The sequence below is a fragment of the Carlito syrichta genome, unplaced genomic scaffold (genome assembly GCF_000164805.1).
Source record: "Carlito syrichta isolate Samal-C Ts95f unplaced genomic scaffold, Tarsius_syrichta-2.0.1 Scaffold302333, whole genome shotgun sequence".
Classification (NCBI taxonomy): domain Eukaryota; kingdom Metazoa; phylum Chordata; class Mammalia; order Primates; family Tarsiidae; genus Carlito; species Carlito syrichta.
In genome coordinates this window covers 662,843-685,554 of record NW_007246429.1, presented here as the reverse complement: position 1 = coordinate 685,554, position 22,712 = coordinate 662,843, and positions in this window count along the sequence as shown.

Below are 22,712 nucleotides of genomic sequence, written 5' to 3'. Positions count from 1 at the left end.
ACCAATTCATCTTCGACAAAGCCTACACCACCAACCACTGGGGAGAGGAGAACCTATCCAGTAAATGGTGCCAGGAAAACTGGCTGACCACATGCAGAAGATTAAAACAAGACTCCTACCTATTCCAATACACAAAAATTAACTCTAAATGGATCAAAGACCTAAACATAAAACCTCAAACTATAAGAACCTTAGAAAATGCAGGTGACACCCTTATGGAAATTGGAACTGGCAACCAATTCCTGATCAAAACTCCAAGTGCCCATGCCATAAGAGATAAAATAGACAAGTGGGATCTCATCAACCTGACAAGCTTCTACAAAGCCAAAGAAACCATCCACAGAGCAAGGAGACAGTCCACAGAATGGGAAAAAATATTTCCCATTGTCTGAAAAAGGTCTACCATCTAGTATCTACAAGAAACTCAAATGGGTCAGAAAGAAAAAAACAAACAGTCCCATTACAAAGTGGGCAAAAGAGACCTGACGCGGTGGCTCAAGCCTATAATCCCAGCACTTTGGGAGGCTGAGGTGAGAGGGTTGCCTGAGCCCTCAAGTTTGAGACTAGTCTCGGCAGCATGGTGAGACTTCATCTCTACAATAAATCACACAAAAAATAGCCGGGTGTGATAGCACATGCCTGTAGTTCCGGTTCCTTGGAAGGCTGAAGCAGAAGGATCGTCTGAGCCCAGCAGATCCAAGCTGCAGTGGCCGGGAGCATGTCACTGCACTCCAGCCTTGACGATGGAGTGAGACTCCAACTCAAAAAAAAAAAAGTGGGCAAAAAATATAAATAGAAACTTCTCAAAAGAAGACATACGAGCAGTCAACAGATACATGAAAAAATGCTCAGCCTCACTAGTCATCAAAGAAATACAAATTAAAACTACACTGAAATACTACCTAACTTCAGTCAGGATGACCATCATCAATAACTCAAAAAACAACAAATGCTAGAGAGGATGCTGTGAAAAGGGAACACTTTTACACTGCCGGTGGGAGGGTAAACTAGTACAGTCTCTGTGGAAAACAGTGTGGCGATTCCTGAAAGATCTAAAATTGACCTTCCATACTACCCCACAATCCCCCCACTGGGAATATACCCGGAAGAACTCAAATCATTGTATAAATAAGGTATGTCCACTCGTATGTTTATTGCAGCATTGTTCACAATAGCAAGAACATGGAATCAACAGTGCTGCCCATAAAAAGAGGACTGGATAAAAAAAATGTGGTACATATACACAATGGAATATTACACAGTCATAAAGAAGAACAAAATCATGAACTTCGCAGCAATCTGGATGGACTTAGCATCTATAATACTGAATGATGTATCACAGAAACAAAGAACTGAGTATCACATGTTCTCACTCATAAGCGGACCTTGAGCAATTATCATATTACTATAAGAAAAGGATTGGCAGTAGTGGGAAACTGCCAGGGAAGGGGGGCACACTTCATCAACAATGGTACCTGCATAATGAACATTTGTATACCTAACCCTAAATTGTACCCCACATCTTTAAAGTTAAAAAAGAAAAAAAGAAAAGAAAATCAAATGATATTTATAGATATATAACCATATGTTTCATTGTCCAAACTGAGACTAAAACTACACATTGACAAACAGCACGAGATAGATTTACTTTTAAATGGGCATGACCTATCCTTGTCTTCTAAGCTCTGAGGGAAGAGAGCCTGATGGTGTACCACTGCTTTGCTGAATTGCATGCAACTGTGCATTCTAAAGTTAATCGGGTAATTCTGGTTTGAGATACAATTAATTTTTGGAATAAAATTAGAAAGAATAAAGTCCAAAAAACTATGTAAGCAAAAGTTCTTGTTTTGCTTATATAGTACATTTGAGGATTATTCTGCTAGAGATTCAATTTAAGATTTTTCCTTGGGAGAACTAGTGAAGAAACAATACCAATAGCTGGCTAGTAATTAGTGTTGTACACTCAATGACCTTAATCAATTTCTCATTAATAGTTCTTAAAATTTTGTCTAAGGGTTATAAAAAAACTTCAAAATTTTGCATTTTATGTCATCAAAAACAGTATTTTCTTCCTAAATCAAAATAAAATAAGTATGAATGGGGCTTGGGGGGAAGTATCTGTAGTTGGACACAGACTTATTTTTAAAATAGGCTTCAGTCTTGAAAAAAATCAGCATATTAGCATCATAAAATATTGTTATTAAAAATAATCAAAGTTTCCTTTGAGATGTAGTTTTCAAATTATAATCTCATATTAATTTAAATTTATAAAGCTCTTAGTCCTTTGTTATAATTTTCCTTTTTATGTAAGTTTAATTAATTACCTACATTTATCTTTTTCCCTAGTTTTCCTAATGCTAATATTATCTCTTATAATTCAGTTAAACATGGGGTAAAATAATGATTTTGGGAGAATGTGTAATCGAAAATTAAAATAGCTCTTAATGGTAAAAATTACAGACACATGCTACCATACCTGGCTAATTTTTGATTTATTGTAGAGATGAGGTCTCACCAAGTGGCCCAGGCTGGTCTTGAACCCCTGGTCTCAGGTAATCCTCTTGCCTCAGCCTCCCAAAGTGTGGGGATTATAGGCTTGAGCCACCAAAAATAAACTAGCCAAAAAAGAAATTAAGAAAACAATCCCATTTACAGTACCATCAAAAAGATTAAAATGTAGTCATGTGCTACTTATTGACAGGGATTTATTCTGAGAGATGGGTCATTAGGCCATTTTCTCATTGTACAAGTATCACAGAGTGTACTTTTACAAAACCAGCTGGTATACTCTGTGACACACCTTGGCTATATGGTATACCTAGTACTTCTAGGCTGCAAGCCCTATACAGCATAATGCCATACTGAATGTTATAGACAACTGTAACACAACGGTATTTGTGTATCCAAACATAGAAAAGGCAATGTGTAGTGCTACAACATTGTAATAGCTAAGATGACATTAGGTGATAAGAATTTCTCACTCCATTATGATCTTATGGCACCACCAACGTATATGTGGTCTATTATTGACTGAAATGTTGCTATGCAGTGCATGACTGTCCAAGGGAGGACCCAAAGAAATGGAATTTATTTATTAAAAATTGTGTATTAGCCGGACTCAGTGGCTCAGCCTGTAATCCCGCGCCTTGGGAGGCTGAGGTGAGTGGATTGCCTGAGCCCGCGGGTTCGAGACCCGCCTGGGCAGCGAGACCTCATCTCTACAATAAATCAAAAAATTAGCCAGGAGTGGTAGCGCGCGCCTGTAGTTCCAGCTCCTTGGAAGGCTGAGGCACAAGGATTGCCGGAGCCCAGCAGGTCAAGGCTGCGGTGGCTGGGAGCGGCCACTGCACTCCAGTCTGGGCGACAGAGTGAGACTCCAACTCAAAAAAAAAAAAATTGTGTATTTATTCTTATATGTTTAAACTTCAGTCACCTTCAAAGTATTCTCCATTTGATGCAATACATCTGTCTATGCTTTTCCACTGCTCAAAACAGTTTAGAGCTCATCAATTTTGATGCCTTTTAGTGCTTCTGCCATTTTTTGTTTCACCTCTTCCACATTGGCAAAAATCTTTCCCTCTGAGGACTTTTTCATCAGGGAAACAAAAATAAAAATGTCTCTTGAGGTGAGATCAGGTGAATAGAGAGCCATTTTTGGTCAAAAACTGCTAAAAACAGCACAGTGTGAACAGATTGTTCGTGCAAATCACCCATCATGAAATGGATGAAGGCACTGAAAGAATCTCTAAAAAAGAAATCACTGAAGCTGAGTGCAGCCTCTTACAGCACTAGCTGGCACACTGATACCAATGGGTTCTTAGAATTCTTACCTAGCAGGGGAATCCTGTACTACAATAATTGTGGGAGTTATCTGGGTCCCCCTTTGTATTTAATACATTTAATCAGTGATGTGAAAGATCTGTACACTGAAAACTACAAATCATTGGTAAAAGACATTTAAGACACAGATAAATGAAAAAGATTTCTTGTGTTCATGGATTGGAAGAATTAATATGGTTAAAATGCGCATGTCCATCGTTATCTACATATTCAATGCAATTCCTATGAAAATCCCATTGGCATTTTCCACAAAAAGAGAAAAAAAAATTCTAAAATTCATATGGAACCACAAAAGACCCCAAATAGACAGAGTAATCTTGAGAAAAAAAGAATGAAGATGGAGGCATCACACTTCCTGGTTTCAAGCTATAGTAAAAGTAAATAATTATAGCTATGGTAATCAAAACAGCATGATATTGGATTAAAACAGACACAGAGACCATTGGAACAGAATAGAGAACCCAGAAATGAACCCATGCATATGTAGTCAACTGGTCTTTGACAAGGTTTTCAAGAATCCACAATGGGGAAGCAATAGCCTATTCAATAAATGTCATTAAGGAAACTGTATATCCACACATAAAACAATGAAGTTGGACCCTTATTTACACCATATACAACATTTGAAATAGATTAAAGGCTTAAATATAAGACTTGAACCTGTAAAACTCCTAGAAGAAAATACAGGAAAAAAACTTTTTAACATTGGATACAATACTGAAAGCATAGCCAACAAAAATAAGCAAGTGTGCCTATATCAGTCTTTAAAACTCCTGCACAGCAAAATAAACAATCAACAAAATGAAAAGGCAACCTACAGATTGGGAGAAAATATTTGTAAATCATGTATCTGATAATACACTAATATCCAAGATGTATATAAGAAATTCATACAACTCAAAGGCAGAAACAAGCAAAAAATCCCACATGATTTTAAAATAGACAAAGAAACTGAATAAACATTTTTCCAAAAAATACATACAAATGACCAAGATGTATATAAAAGGTGTTCAACATCACTAATCATCACGAAAAAGCAAATCAAAACTCCAATGAGTTATTACCTCAAACATATTAGGATGGCTACTACCAAAAAGACAAGAGATAACAAGTGTTGTTGAAGACATGGAAAAAAGAGAAACTTTGCACACTATTGGTGTATAGCTTTGTACACAATAGCTATTATGAAGATTCCTCAAAAAACTGAACTAGCTATAACCACCATATGTTTCAGAAAATCCCACTTCTGGGTATATATTCAAAGGAAACAAAATTAGTATCTCAAAGAGATATCTGTACTCTCACATTCATTGTAGCATGATTCACAATAGCCACGATAAGGAAACAGTCTAAGTGTCCATTGTCAACAGAATGGATAAGGAAAATGTGGTATATCATTAAAATGTAATATTATTCAGCTTTAAGATGAAGGAAATCCATCTATTTGTGATAACATAGATGAGCCGAAAGGGCATTGTATTAAGTGAAAAAAGTCATGCACAGAAAGATAAATAGCACATGATGGAACTTACATGTGGAATCTAAAAACGTTGAACTAATAGAAGTTGAGAGTAGAATGAATGTTGGTTACCAGGGACTGGCAGATGGGAGCTAGGGAACAGGGGTGCAGAAATGTTGATCAAAAGGTTCGCAATTTGAGTCAAACAGGAGGAATAAGTTCAAGAGATCCATTGTACATATGGTGACCATAGTTACTAACAATGTTTTGCATTTTGGAACATTACTAAGAGTAAGTTTTAAATGTTCTCACAACAATAAAATAAGTAGGTAAGATAATACATATGTATGTTAACTAGTTTGATTTAGCTATTCCACAATGTATACATATTTCAAAACATGTTATACATGATAAGTATATATAATTTTTGTCAATTAAAAAAGTGATTAATTAAAAATAAATAAATACTTAAACATAAAAAAAAGGTTGTCTAAGAAATAGCTTTCCTGGGATGCTTTTTTGTGACGTTTTCTTGTTTTTAAAATCCTGCTTTTAATAAAGCCACTGTCCTTCAGAATTGCTGTGTTGTAACAACTGAAGTGTTTAAATTTGCCTTGTGGTTTGGCAAGGGAATGCTGATGGGCCACCCGCCCCCGTGCTCCACATGCCCTGAGTGGCCAGGAGGTCTTTCAGTTCTTTTCCAAGTAACTTCAGTTGCATGACCTTTTTCCTGAGTCTCGGGAGTGCATGGGAACTGAAAGGCCTGGGGACTCAGATATTGCTCACTCCCTACTTATCCTCCAGTCTCTCCTTTCCATCTTGAATCCTTCCCATTCCACACTGCCACCAAATGGGTGGATTTTTAAAAACACCATCTGGACTTGCCACTTTCTGTTTAAAACTTTTCTGTATCCCCATTACCTAAAAATGATCTTTAATCCTGGCCCACTTTTAAAATTCTGAATCAGTTGTTCTGGGGGCCATGGCAGAAATTTGAATTTTTAAAGTTCTTCACATGACTCCAGCCAGAGTTGAGAACCACTGGTCTATGTAGTAAATTTTTAACACGAACCTAGGTATGCAAGCCTCTTTACACTCTGACCCCTAGTTACCCCTTCCACCTCCCTTCCCCATCTCAATAAATGGGACCAACACCATTTTAAGTCAGAATTCTGGGACTTATTTTTGCTATCTTCCTCTCCCTCATTCCTCACTCTCAATCTATAGCCAAGTTCAGGCTTTTCTTCTTACAAAATACGTTTTACCTTTGCCTTTGTTCTCTTGAGTCCGTCTCCACTCTGATCCATCCAAGTCATACAGGACTGTTTCATGACTTTCGTGGGCCCCCTCATCCACAACAACAACAACACAACAACAAGTTAAAAATTATACATGTAGCCGGGCGAGGTGGCTCAGCCTGTAATCCTGCGCCTTTGGGAGGCTGAGGTGAGTGGATTGCCTGAGCCGCGCGGGTTCGAGACCCGCCTGGGCAACTTGGCAAGACCTCATCTCTACAATAAATCAAAAATGGTACCGCGCGCCTGTAGTTCCAGCTACTTGGAAGGCTGAGGCGGAAGGATCACCAGAGCCCAGCAGGTCGAGGCTACGCTGGCCGGGAGCGGCCTCTGCACTCCAGTCTGGGTGACAGAGTGAGACTCCAACTCAAAAAAAAAAAAAATTATACATGTAATCCTGTGTTGGTATAAAGGCAGATATAATTCAAACTGGGTTTATCCTTTTTCATTCTGATATCAAAAGAACTTAAAATTAAGAGATTTTCATGGACCCCTAAAGATCCTATAACCCTAGGCTCTGTGCCCATTGTGCCTGTTGCATTAGTAAATTTAGTGAATTTAGTGAATTTGGGTCCTGACTATGACCACAGCCTCCAAGCTGGTTTCCCTGCCTCTGTTCTTCAAATCCATTCTACTCAATACTGAGAAGGACCTTTTATAATTGAAAATTGTATTGTGCCACACCCTTGCTTAAAATGTATCAGTGATTTCCTGTTGAACAAAGAATACACCCAGATCTCTAACCAAGCCTACAAGGCCTGGTCCTCAAGGCTTTGTTGTATTATAGATAAGAATAAAGCCTCTTTTGATGCACCCTCCATATGAATAACTATTTATGTGTAAACATTTAGAGTGTTTGGGAGGTCGAGGTGAGGGGGTTGCCAGAGTCCACAAGTTCAAGAACAGCCTGGGCAATTTGGCAAGACCTCATCTCTACAATAAATCAAAAATTTACCCGGGCATGGTAGTGCATGCCTGTAGTTCCAGCTACTTGGAAGGCTGAGGAGGAAGAATCGCCTGAGCCCAGCTGGTCAATGCCAGGATGGCCGTGAGCAGTCCACTGCACTCCAGCCTGGGCATCAGAGTGAGACTCCAACTCAAAAAAAAGCATTTAGAGTGAGGTGTGAATAGTCACTTGATTTGTGGGTGGAGAACTATGTGGAGATATTTAAACTTAGGAAATAGATTTTTATACTGCAGGGTAAACATAGGCATAAAAATAATAATAAAATGAGATCAAAAGAAACAGATTTGTAAATAATCAATAGGTAACAGTATTTACATCTATAGTGGTGAAGTGTGTGAGAAATATTCAGGAAGAATAATTAAAACTGTACTTCAGAGCTTCATGTCTTCAGGAGGGCCATCAAGCTCCCGAAATTATATGTTAAGCTTTGAGAATATGTTTATATTTAAGTTTTTCTTGGACGAAAGCCCATTCCACAAATGTTTACTGAAGTCCAACTATGTGCAAAACAAAGGAACTATTTTTGGTACTAAGGAAACAACAGTGAGCAAAAAGTACAAAAATATCAGTGAACATGGCACACGGTAGGAAAAAAAATACAAAAATGCTTGGAAATTATATTATTCTAGTGGAATGGAAAGCAAGCCATAAACCAATACATAATTAAAATAAATAGTCTCCTATCTGATGGTTAATGCTGTGAAGAAAAATAAAATAGGTATGGGGATAGTGAGTGAGGATGGGGGGAGAAGCTACAACTTTAAACAGAGTGGTCAGGAAGGACCTTACTGAGAAGTAAACAATATTTGGAAAGAATGAAGGAGGTGAGGGAGTGAACTATGAGGCTTTATTTTGGATGTTCCAGAGAGAGGGTATCTAGCTTTCATTAGATTATCAATAATTCATTAGGAATATGAAGTACCACTCCTCTATAAGAAGAGAACCAGAAAACAGGTAGAGAAAGAATAATCTACAAAGGAGTGCTGGTGATTGGTTTTGGAATTCAGGGAAGATAGAAAGAAAAAAAAGAGTCTGATAGACTGGTAGAAAATGAAGTGGTGACCAAAAAGTAGATGAAGTTGAAGTATAGATAGAAGATCATCAAAAGAGTAAAAGACCTAGAAAGAGAGGTCAGAGAATGGGATATAGGAGTTTAAGTTTTCAGAATTAGATATATCTCTGGGTTAGATGACTGAGGTGAAGTGAAAGAAGTTATCATAGAAGGTGAAGAGGTCAAGGAACTGAGAGCCCAGTGTCCCCAGTATGCCAGAGGGAATTGAGGAGAGGTAAGCAATGGTGACACAGGACTAAGCACTTAACGAAAGGAATGAAGAACAGGACTAAGAGGCTAGAAGATGACAGTAACTGAGATAAGTAAGCATGGAATAGCCAGAGCAGGAGAAGAGCAGAAGATTTTGGAAGGAGAGTGGGAAAGTAATGGTCATGAAACAGCAGTAAAGGAGTTAGGAAAGTGAGGATCCTGCCTCTTCCATGATCTGAGTCCTGCCCACCTGATGGTGGGGTCCCAGTGTGTGGTCCCTGTGCTTCAGATGGCCTACTTTCTCCTGCTTGATTCATGCGGCCCTAGCATCTGGAAAATCTCTAGGAGACAAGAGACAATATAAGTGGAGAGAAGTATAATTAGGTTGGGTGTAGTGTTACATGCCTATAGTCCTAGCTTCTAGAGAGGCTGAGGCAAGAAGATCACTTGAGTCCAGGAGTCTGAGTCCCACCTGGGAAGTATAGCAAGACTCCATCTCTAAAAAACAGAAAAAGAAAGAGACAGGAAAAAAAACTATAACTGGTATAAAATAAACTTAGGTGAGAAAAGATAAAATAGGTATGGATAGGTATATTAATTTGCTAGGGCTGCCATAACAAAATTCTACAGACTGAATGACTGAAAAAACATAAATTTATAACATTTATTTTCTTACACTTCTGGAGTCTAAAAATCTAAGATCAAGATGGTGGCAAGTTTGGTTTCTTTTGAGGCTTCTCTCCTTGGCCTGTGGGCGGCCATCTTCTCCGTGTCTTCACCTGGTCTTCCCTTTGTGTGTGTTTGTGTCTTGATCATCTCATTGTACAAAGACAACAGTCATATTAAATTAGAATCTACTCACACAACTCCATTTGAACTTAATCATCTCTTTAAAGGTCCCATCTTCACATACAGTCACATTCTGAGGTAGTGGGTGTTAGTACTTTGGCATATGAATTTAGAGAGAAAATAATTCAATTCATAACAGATTATATATAATATCAAGTACTTAAGAACATCAGAATTCTTCCTAACACACCAACATATCTTCCTGTAAAATTTCCACAAGGAAAACAAACAGGAAACCAGATGCCCTGTGTAACCAACTAGGCTACTCTCTGACTCCATAGCACTGGGGTCTTCAGTAAACCTGGATTAGAGGATGAGATCTTTGGTCAGAAGTTTAAGTGCACCCTCTGCCAGAGCTTTGATCCTAGTCTTGATCTCCTACCACATCCTGACCAAGTGCATGGCAAAAGAAAGTCAAACAGAAAATCAGAATGACCTAAAGGAAACTGATCCTGAGTTGTCTTGTCACTGTATGAAATAAAGCAGAAAGTAAGAGAAGGCAATGTATATGACCAGTAGACACCGTCACTGCCCCCTAACAAACTTAGACTCTGACTTGGAGAAGAGTAGAGAGTAGAAATGAGGTTAGGCTGAGAGGTAGGAAAAGAAGAGAGGTATCTCCTCTTCTATAGTGACTGAAGTAGATTGTAGAACTGATGAGCCTAATGGCAGCTGAGAAAGTGGGAAGAGTTTGCTCTTCAAAAGTGGTCAAAGCATCTCAGTGTACCTCGTTATTTGATAATACTGTTGGTAGAAAGCCATGATGTATTGACCAGGCAATGGTTTTTCTGTGCCTTCAAAAAAAAATTAAGTTTCTTTTTAGGACACTCAGTCTCAAATAGAATGGCCTACAACCTAGAATGAAAGAGCATGAGAATTGCTAAGATATGGAAATCAAACTAAATATCCATCAACAGATGAATGGATAAAGAAAGTATGGTATATATACACAGTGAAATACTATTTCACCTTTTTAAAAAACGGAATCCTGTCATTTGGGACAATGTGAATGAACATGGAGGAAATTGTGTTAAGTAAAATAAGACAGGCATAAAAAAACAAATATCACATTATCTCACTTATATGTAAGTCTTTATTTAGTGTTGCTATGAAGGAACATCTGAGATTTGGTAATTTAAACATTCAAAATATTTATTTGACTCACTATTCTGATGTCTGGAAAAGTTCAAAATGGAGCATCTGGAGAGGGCCTCAGTCTGTTTCCACTCATGGTAAAAGGTGAAGGGAAGCTTGTGTGCAGAGATCACATGGTGAGAGAGGAAGTTGCGGGTGGGGGGGAGTGTCAGGTTCTTTTTTAACAACCAGCTCTCAGGGGAACTAATAGAGCAAGAACTCACTCACCCCCAAGGGAAGGCACTAACCTATATATGAGAGATCTGTCCTCATAGCTCAAACACCTCCCATTAAGCCTATCTCCAACATTGGGGTCGAATTTCAGCATGAGGTTTAGAAGGACAAATATCCAAACCATAGCTATGTGGAACCCAAAAAAAGTTGAACTCATAGAAGTAAAGAGTAGAATGGTGGCTCCCAGAGTGTGGGGGAGGAACTGGCGTGAAAAGAGCTTGATCAAAAGGTCACAACATTTTAGTTTGACAGAGGAAATAAGTTCAAGACTATAGTTAGTAACAATATTAGATCTTTGAAAATCACTAACAGAATAAGCTCAGGGAATCAATTTAAAAAAAAATGAAACGTGAAGAAATGCATAGGTTAATTAGCTTGATTTAGCTATTCTACAATGAATGTACACAATACATACATACAATTTTTATCAATTTAAATAAACTCATGTTCAAAAAGAAGAAAAGAGCATAAGAATAGGGAAATCTAGTTTCATGGTCTCAGTCTGACCAACCCCTTTCTATGTGATACTGAATAAGTCATTTCCCTTCTCTGGGACTCAATTACCTCATCTCAACATAACTACTTCAATATGTAAAATAAAGATGATAATGTATGGCCTTTTTTGGTTGTTTTGAGTATGAGATAGTAATAGAAGGGAAGTTTTCTTCTTGGGAATAGCTGCTTCTGTTTCATCCCAGAGTACACCCTCTTTTTGAAACTACTTTGAGATTCTCTAAAACTTTAATCCAGTTTCTATGGTTATGTAAAAGGTATAGTTCCACACACTGAAACAGAGATGTCATAAACTGACTAGGAATGTGCTTTAAAAAACAGCATCAAACACTCATTCCCACTGAACATAGTGTATTAGAAATCCAAAGCCCAAGGAAGACTGACAAAAGATTCAAGGTTTCACACTGGGTTGCGACAAAAGTTGGCCTCTGCCCCAGGCACTGAGACTCACAAGCCAGTCCTCTTCCATCATGCTGGACTCCTTTTACTGAATCTACTCTTAGAGCAGTGTTTCTGTATCAGTAAGGTTCTCCAGAGAAACAGAACCAGTAGAATGCATATAAATATATAAGAAAATATTTAGTATGAAAATTGTTTCACGCGATAATGGAGGATGAGAAGTCCCAGGATATGCAATCTGCAAGGTGGAGGACGTGCCTATTGTGTAATTGAGTCTGATCCAAAGGCTTGAGAACCCGGAGAGCCAATGATGAAATTTGAAACTCTAAGTCTGAGGCTAAAGCTTTGAGAACTTGGCAGGCGGTGGTGGGGCCTGGGACCACTGTTCTAAACCCTGCAGTTTAAAGACCCCAGAACCAGGAACTCTGATGTCTGAAGTCAGGAGAGGTGAACTCACTCTTCCTCTGCCTTTTTGTTCCATCCAGGACCTCAGGGGATTGGATGACACTCACCCACATTGGTAAGGGCAGATCTTCTTTACTCTATATACTGATTCAAATGCCAATCTCTTCCTAAAATGCCCTCACAGGCACACCCAGAAGCATTTTACCAGCTACCTGGGTATCCTTTAATCCAGTCAAGTTGATGTACAAAATCAATCATCACAGTTTCAAACATTTAGTCCTTTATCTTTACAGTTTTATCTTTCATATGTTTGAATACCATCCATATCATTACTTATTTTATATATTTACTTAAATCTATTCTGACTCTTTTTAACTGAAATCTACATATTTGAAAGTATGTCACTGCCATAAAAGTAAAAATAAAAATAGTGAATTTAGTTGCGAGATGGTGGCCACCACGGGTATGTCAGTCCTGCTGCTCCTCTCTTCCCAGGGTGGCAGCAGGGGTGCTGGCACTAGAAAGAGAAGACCACAAAAACCCTAACTTTAGCAAAAGAATACAAATCACCAAAATAAGAACCCAAATACAGGACATAGAAGATAAAAATATCATAGAAAACATCAACAAAACAAAAAGCTGGTTCTTTGAAAGAATTAACAAAGATTGATGGACCCCTAGCCAGAATGACCAAGAAAAAGAGAAAAAAAGCCTAAATAAACACAATCAGAAATACAAAAGACCAAATCACAACACAAAAGATTATCAGAGCTTACTATGTATACCTATATGGAAACAAACTTGATAGCCTAAATGAAATGGAGGACTTTCTGACATCACACAACCTCCCTAGGTTGAAACAAGAAGACATTGAGACACTAAATAGACCAATAACCAGGAAATTGACTCTGTTGTAAGAAAACTATCTACAAAAAAAAGTCCTGGACCAGATGACTTTCCAGCAGAATTCTACAAAATGTACAAGGAGGAGCTGATACCAATCTTATTGAAAGTATTCCAGGCAATTGAGAAAGATGGAATTCTCCCCAAATCATTTTACGAAGCTAATATCACACTGATACCCAAACCAGGTAAAGATTCAACAAAAAAAGAGAACGGCCACTATCCCTTATGAACATAGATGCAAAAATCCTCAACAAGATTCTAGCAAATTGGATCTAAAAACACATCTCAAAAATCATCCACCATGACCAAGTAGGCTTCATCCCCAGGATGCAGGGCTGGTTCAACATTTGCCAGACCATAAATGCAATTAAATACATCAGCAGATGTAGAAACAAGAACCACATGATTATATCAATAGATGCAGAAAAAGCTTTTGATAAAATTCAACATCCCTTATTGATAAAAACCCTCAAACACCTAGATATAGAAGAACTATACATCAAAATAGTAACTGCCATCTACAATGAACCCATATCTAGCATATTGCTAAATGGATAGAAACTGGAAATATTTCCCCTGAAAACTGGAACAAGACAAGGCTGCCCACTCTCACCCCTCTTGTTCAATATTGTGTTGGAAGTCCTAGCTAGGGCAATTAGACAAGAGAAAGAAATCAGAGGTATCCAAATAGAAAAAGAGGAAGTCAAGTTATCCCTCTTTGCTGACAATATGATCCTCAGAAAATTCGAAAGAATCTGTCAAAAACCTACTTGCACTGATAAAGGACTTTGGTAAAGTCTCAGGGTACAAAATAAATGTGCAAAAGAGAGTTGCATTCTTATATATCAACAACAAGCAGGCAGAGAACCAAATAAAAAGCACAATCCCATTCACAATAGCCACACAAAAATGAAATACCTCGGCATCTTCCTAACCAGAGACGTAAAAGACCTTTACAATGAGAACTACAAAACACTACTCAAAGAAATCCGAGAAGACACAAACAAATGGAAAAATATTTCATGATCATGGATAGGAAAAATCAACATTGTTAAGATGTCCATCCTACCTAAGGCAATCTACAGATTCATCACAGTACCCATTAAATTACCAGCATCATTCTTCTTAGATCTGGAAATGACAATACAGAAATTCATGTGGAAACATAAAAAACCACGAAGAGCCAAAACAATCCTTAGCAAAACAAAGCAGAAGGTGTCTCACTTCCAAACTTCAAACTTTACGATAAGGCTACAATAATCAAAACAGCCTAGTATTGGTACAAGTACAGGCATGTACAACAATGGAACAGGATAGAGATTCCGGAAGTAAAGCCTCAATTTCTCAACTAACTCATTTTTGACAAAGCTTTCAACAATAATCACTGGGGAGAGGAGAGCCTATTCAGTAAATGGTGCTGGGAAAACTGACTGATCGCATGCAGAAGATTGAAACAGGACCCCTCCCTATCACCATTCACAAAAATTAACTCTAAATGAATCAAAGACCTAAACATAAAATCTCAAACTGTAAGAATCTTAGAAAACGCAGGAGACACCCTTATGGACATTGGAACTAGCAACCAATCCCTGATCAAATCCCCAAGTGCCCATACCATAAGAAATAAGATAAGCCAGGCTCGGTGGCTCAGCGTGTAATCCCGCGCCTTTAGGAGGCTGAGGTGAGTGGATTGCCTGAGCCCGCGGGTTCGAGACCCGCCTGGGCAGCGAGACCTCATCTCTATAATAAATCAAAAAATCAGCCGGGCGTGGTAGCGCATGTCTGTAATTCTGGCTACTTGGAAGGCTGAGGCAGAAGGATCGCCGGAGCCCAGCACATTGAGGCAGCGGTGGCCGGGAGCGGCCACTGCACTCCAGTCTGGGTGACAGAGTGAGACTCCAACTCAAAAAAAAAAAAAAGAAAAGAAAAGAAATAAGATAGACAAGTGGGACCTCATCAAACTGATGAGCTTCTACACAGGAAAAAAAAAAACCATCAAGAAAGCGGGCAGACAGCCCACAGAATGGGAAAAAATATTTGCCAACTGTATATCTGACAAAGACCTGGGGATCTACAAGGAACTCAAATGTGCCAAAAGGACAAAAACAAACAGCCCCATTAAAAAGCGGGCAAAAGACATTAGTAGACATTTCTCAAAAGAAGATATACAAACAACCAACAGACACATGAAAAAAATGTTCAGCCTCAGTAATCATCAGAGAAATGCAAATCAAAACCACATTGAGATACCACCTTACACCAGTAAAAATGGCCACCATTAATAGAACAAATAGCAACAGATGCTGGCAAAGATGCAGAGAAAAAGGAATGCTTCTACACTGCTGGTGGGAATGCAAACTAGAACAACCTCTTTGGAAGACAGTGTGGTGATTTCTGAAAGAACTAGAAAGTGACATTCCATATGACCCAGCAACCCCCCTATTGGAATATACCCAGAGGAACTTTACTGTCAGACAAAAAAGATAGCTGCACATGCATATTTGTTGCAGCTCTATTCACAAGAGCAAAAACACGAAACCAACCAAGCTGTCCATCGAAGCTGGACTGGAAAAAAAAAAAAAGTGGTACATATACACAATGGAATATTATGCAGCCATAAAAAAGGACAAACATATGGACTTCACAGCAACTTGAATGAATTTAGAGTCTATCATGCTCAGTGATCTATCACGGAAACAAAGAATAGTGTGCCATATGTTCTCACTCATAAGCAGACCCTCAACAATTATCATAATACTATAAGAAAGGATTCCCAGGAGTGGGAAACTGCCAGGAGAGGAAGGGGCACACCTCATCAACAAGGGTACCTGCATAACGAACATTTGTATATCTAACCCTGAATTGTATCCCACATCTGTAAAATAAAAAATAAAAATAAATAAATAAATAATAGTGAATTTTAAAATATTATCAAATTCTAGAAAATGAGTGCCTCCATGAGACTCTGAACCTGAGATCTGCCTTTCCTAGTTAAGAGGCATGTTAGTGTTGGCCAGGCATGGTGGCTCAAGCCTATAACCTCAGCACTTTGGGAGGCCGAAGAGAGAGGATCGCCTGAGCCCAAGGGTTTGAAACTAGCCTGGGCAACTTGTTGAGACCTTGTCTCTACAATAAATCAAGAAAAATTAGCCAGGCATGGTGGCACACACCTGTAGTTCCAGGTACTTGGGAGGCTAAGACTGAAGGATTACCTGAGCCCAGCAGGTCGAGGCTGGGCAACAGATTGAGACTCCGGCTTAAAAAATAAAAAATAAAAATGCATGTTAGTGTTAATGGTGAATGGCACCTTGGGACTTCCCTTTTTTCTTTTTCCTTTTTTTTTTTAGTCGGAAACTAACTCTGTCACCCAGGCTGGAATGCAGTGGGTCAAGTGGCAAAAGCATGGCTCACTGCAGCCTCAACCTTCTGGGCTTAGTTGATCCTCCTGCTCAGCCTCCTGAGTAGCTGGGACTACAGGCACATGCCACCACACCTGGCTAATTTTTTTTCTTTTTATTATTTTTTTAATAGAGTCAAGTTCTCACTATGTTGCATAAGTTGGTCTCAGTCTCCTGGGTTCAAGTAATCCTCCTGCCTAGGCCTCCCAAATGGCTGGGATTACAGATGTGAGCCACCGCACCCAGTCAAGACTTTCTCCTTAATAATATCAGGAATGAAAAAGAACTGAAAAATGCAGAACTTTTTGGCACATAATAGTGACAGGTATTGAGAGTTGACTCATATGCAATGTCCATTTCCAGTCCCTGTATAACTTGCCACTTGCCTTGCTATATAAGCTGTAAAAGTAAAAACTTTGAAATTTTTTTTTTTAATTTTAGGCCAGGTGTGGTGGCTCAAGCCTGTAATCCCAGCACTTCGGGGGGCTGAGGTGAGAGGATTACCTGAGCTCAGGAGTTCGAGACCAGCCTGGGCAACTTGGTGAGAACTGGTCACTACAATAAATCAAAAAATAAACCGGGCATGGTAGCACACACCCATAGTTCTGACTACTTGGAAAGCTGAGACTCCGACTCAAATATTTTTTTTTTCATTTTACAGATGTAGGGTATAATTCAGAATTCGGCATACAAGTGGTCACTGCGCCGGTACATTTGAGTCACCCTGTGGTCCCCACTTTGTCTGTTTGAGATCAGGTACTCTTATTGATGTTTTGTGCACCCCGCCCCCACCAAAGTAAAAACTTGACTTTGCAGGACCCCGTGCTGCTGCCTGTACCTGTATAACCCAGCACTAGCCTTTGAGACAAAAGCAGAAATCTTCCAGTGCCATCTCCTCCTTGTTCTCCTTTTTTCCTACTTAGTATGTAGACATAACATCTGAAGTTACAGCAGCCTTTTTGTGACCATGAGGTGACAAGCATGAAAATCAAAGCCTCATCCTAAGGCTGGCAAAGCAGAAAGAAAACAATCTTCAACAGTTGCCCCAACCCTACCTATCTCTATACTTCTTGCAATGTGAGGAAAAGAAACTCTATATGCTTTCACATTAATCCAGATTTATCTTATTTCCTGCCAGACAAAACCTCAACTGACCCAGTGTTTGTTAATTCCATGTGTGTGATGTGAGTCAGTGTGACATCCCTGGTGGTATGGTGGTATGTGTCTCATGCTTTGGGAGACCCTCTGCAGGAAAAACTTTGTTAGAATGTACTACGGCCACAATAACAAAATACCGCGAACTGAGTGACTTCAACAGCAGATATTTATTTTCTCACAATTCTAGAGGCTTGAAGTTCAAGATGGGAACTGATCAGAATCCCAAAAGACATAATCCCAAACACCATAATTCCAAAGGTTGAAATTCCAAAAAATACAAGTCCCAAAAATATTATTCTGGAAAAAAATCTTTTTAATGTTTAAATATACATTTTTAGAAGGAGATTTATTTGAGAAACTTAAAAACATAATAGAACACTTTATTGGTCTCTTTACACAATAAAATAGGTAATAATAACATATATATTTTTGCAAGCATAAACAATCAGTTATACTAACAACATCCTCATGAGTATAACAGTTATGAGCAGAGGAACCGTATTCATAAATAGGTCAAAAGGCAAATTGTGTAAATGCATATCACTATGACTGGTCATTGTGTGCACCTAGCTTTACAACCTCAATCATCTGAAATTCCGTATAGACAATCTAAGTTTTTTAAGGGAACTGATCAAAAACCTCCATGGGTCACCAACTTCATAAGCCACCCAAACAGCCAGGATCTCATGAAATCTTATCTTTCACAAACTCAAATGTACAAAAAGGACATCGCTTCATTAACTGAGGAAGCTTCAACATTTTAAAGTGCACACACAATGCTTCCACAGAAAGTCAACATTGTGATAATGTACTTCCATGAAGTCACATTTGCGAAAAATGCATGAAATGAATTAGAACTCTCCAAAAGTCCTTATACAATTTATACCTCCAGTATTGGAAATGATGTGAAGATGAAATATACAGCATAGTCAATTGTAAAAAAATGCTGACAATTTAAAATAGTGAAAAAAACTTTAAAATACTAAAAGTTTAAAAGAGAATGCAACACATAAAAAAGTATATTAGAGGGATAGATTATGAGCAATTATAAGTCCCTAAGAGCTGGCCTATCACAATGGTTAGCTGTATTTTGAAGTCTTGCATCAGCATGACTCTCCTTGGAGAATACTTTCACATTCATTTTCTATATGGCACTGCTGTTTTTTAAATTTTCAACAACATGAGCATTCCCTGTTCAATGTTCCCATCTTCTGTGCCTTGTTTGTCTGATGTTTTGCGTACATAGAAATCCACTCCACAGGCACCCATATATAGACCACAAAATGTGGCAGAAACAATACTGGTGATCAAACAGCAACACTATTGAATAAATAAATGTCTTCTTATCCCACCATGCGCATAATTATTTTTGAACTGGTCAGTAACTTCACTGGCTTCTTCAGGCAAATGCAGCTTTCATTCATTAAAAGCTCCTGGAATGTCACCAGCTGGAAGGAATGCCAATGCAGGCAAATAATGCATTTTTTTTTTTTAAGTTGGAGTCTCACTCTGTCACCCAGGCTGGTATGCAGTGGCATGATCACGGCCACCCCAGCGTTGACCTGTTGGGCTTAGGCAATCTTCTTTCTCAGACTTCAAAGTAGCTGGAACTACAGACGCACGTCACCAAGCCCAGCTAATTTTTGTGATTTATTATACAGACAAGGTCTCACCAGGTTGCCCAGACTGATCTCGAACCCCTGGGCTCAGGCAATCCCCTCGCCTCCGTCTCCCGAAGTGCTGGGATTACAGGCTAAGCCACCATCAATATTGTGCAACCGATCCACTTATCCGAATTTTCTGCCAAGTGCATTGGACTGGATGAAAAAACAAATGTTACTGGTAGCACCTTGAAATTCACTTTCAGAAGCCTTGATCACACCTATTTCCAAACCTGTCATTATGGTTTGGGGATTCAATTGAAATTTACTTTCTTCTGAATAAAGACAATAACAAAGTAAAGAACAAACAGCTCTCCTAACATGATACAACTGTCTTATGATTGTGATTTTCTGGATTTTAGACTTTGGAGATTTTGATCTTTCAGGATTTCAACATTTGGGATTATGATGTCCAGGATTGTGTCTTTGGGGATTATAATCTAAACCCATCCAAGATAAAGTGTTGGCAAGTTTGGTTTCTTCCGAGGTTTCTCTTTTTGGCCTGAAGATGGCTGCCTTCTTCTTGTGTCTTCACTTTGTTGTCCTTTTGTGTCTGTGTCTTAAACTCCTCTTAAAAAGACAAATCATATTGGATTAGGACCAATTCTAAGGAACCCATTTTAACTTCATTATATCTTTAAAAAAAAAAGCCCTTTCTCCAAAAACTGAGGTTAGGACTTTTACATATGAGTTTAGGGGGAATGCAATTTAGTCCGTATAAAGTCTGGTAGTTTTGTTTTGTTTTAACAGAAGCTATTCTTTTTTCCTTCTCTGATACCTGGTAATCACATGACGGCACAGCTCATAAATGTTCAGAGTACATAAGAATTATCAGAAATCTTCAGTTGAAGGGAAAGAGCCCTGGATTTGGAATCAGGAGGGCCTGAGCTCCACACATGAGTCATTCACTTAAGGGCACATTTAGTTTCTCTGAACCTCAGAGTCCTCATTTGTAAAAAGATATGAATATTATGTGCAATAATAGATACTGCATATCTGGCATATACTAAGTACATCTTATCAAATCGAGCATGCACTAAATTATAAGGTGAGTCACTGTGTTATTTGCACCAAAAAAGGCAAAACCATGCCAGGGGAGCTTTTAAAATTACTGATTAAGGAGGTCTACCCCCAGATTCATTGAATTTGAATCTCCTGGAATGAAGCTCAAAGACTGTCACTTTTTAAATTTCCCACTTTGTTCTGAGGTTGTGATAGGCTCAGAAGCCAGGAATTTCAGCATGCTGTCAGTCAATGTGCTGGAACAACCCAGATTTTAATTCTAAGCTACAATCTTTGGAGCTATTTATCAGTTTCTTACATATTCTATAGGAAGCCTGGATTTCAGCCTTTGCCAATGAAAACTCATTGTCTAAATTCTTTACATTTTCTAGCACATTCATTGAATTCCAGAAAATCTATCTTGAGCATTGTATAAAATAAATAATTTTGTAGAACATGTAAACCAAAACCTGTTCTAGTGGTGGGAATGTTGTAGCATTTTCTGTCTTGGTAGTCAGCTCTCTGATTCCTTTCCCAGACCATCACCCCAGGATGTCGAGTCCACCTCTGTCATGTATGTTTTGGAGATTCTAAATACACTGTCAACTCCTTGCATGCATTTTAAACCATTTTTGTCAAACTTTTGTAAAAATCTAGTTGAATCCTTTTAAAAATTATTTTTCTGAATATCTATGATTGAATTCTGAGTAGTAGTAACGCCATTATTAACAGGACAATGTGTCAAGATCGTGAGAGCTACTCTGGACTTCTTTTTTTTTTTTTTGAGTCGGAGTCTAACTCTGTCACCCAGGCTGGAGTGCAGTGGCACGCTCCCGGTCACTGCAGCCTTGACCTGCAATCCTTCCGCCTCAGTCTTCCAAGTAGCCAGAACTATAGGCGCACGTTACCACGCCTGGCTAATTCTTAATTTATTGTACAGATGAGATCTCGCCAAGTTGCCCAGGTGGATCTCTAACCCACGGGCTCGGGCAGTCCTCTTGCTTCGGCCTTCCAAAGTGCTGGGATTACAGGCTGAGCCACTGAGCCCAGCCACTGCTCTGGACTTCTTTACAGGTCTAGCATTCCACCTAACTACCACCTCCACCGCCTCATTCCATAGGCTTCACATCCACATTTATACGCTCCATGAGCTCAACCGAGTCCAATCCCCTGATCTCAGCTGAATAAACTTATGTGCTACCCCTTCACCCTCACCCTCAAGAAAGCAGGTGACTTGCCCAAGGTCACGTACAAGTTAGCCTATGGATGCTGAGCCTGTTCTATTCCCATATCACCGTCCCTTCCGCCTCTCATCCCTCCCACTCCTCATGATCTCACAGTCTGTTAATGACACGTCGAGGAGTCTTTATCAAAAACGGAGGACAACATGTCCCACCCAATGGAAAACTGCCCTGAATCGCACCCAGATCATTCACTGAGCCACACAGTTCCTGTTTTTATGCAGATTTTGTCTGAGCCTTGGCTAACTCCCAGGGAAGCACACATATCAGATCTGCTGTATATTGGCAGAACTTTGGCTTAGAACATATCTCAAATGCCTCCCATTGAACATTGGCAGCCTTGAAGAAACATGGCCAGGAAATTATTCCAGGATGCCTAATTGCTCGGTGGCACTTTACAAGGAGAAGCGGATGGCTTTCTCGCCCAAGCTCTTCCCTCTGTGCCCAGAAAAATGATTGCATTTCCCAGTATATGCTCTAAATTAGGAGAGGGCAGGCTCAGTGGCAGCATGAATCGAGGGAATGCCTTTACTGGGCAGGGCCCTCTTCCCAGCACACTGTGCATTTTGCCAAGTTCTTTCTCCTTTGGTTTTAAAACCTTTGTGTATTCCAAGAGAAATGTGGTCCATGTGTTTCTGATTCATTTACACTTAAATCATTAAAATGTTGTTCTGTGAGAGTTATTTGATGTGTGAGGAGTCTGTGAGTCTTCCTAATGGGAGTTTTAAAGGCTTTTTTTTCCCTGCCGTGACTGAAACAGAAAACAACATTTTGCTAAAACAGTGCCTGAGTTTAAACATATCCTCTAATCTTCGTATACTTGCACCCACATGATCAACCACAGCCTCTTGACAATACCAAGCTTGGTAAGGCTGATTTTTGAAAGTGGTAAAAGAGAAAATGGAGCGGAATCACACCACTGCTCTCCAAAATGTGCCAAAGGAGGTTATCTGAAGGTGGAAAATGTGAGTTTGCTGCTCTGTTGGCCCC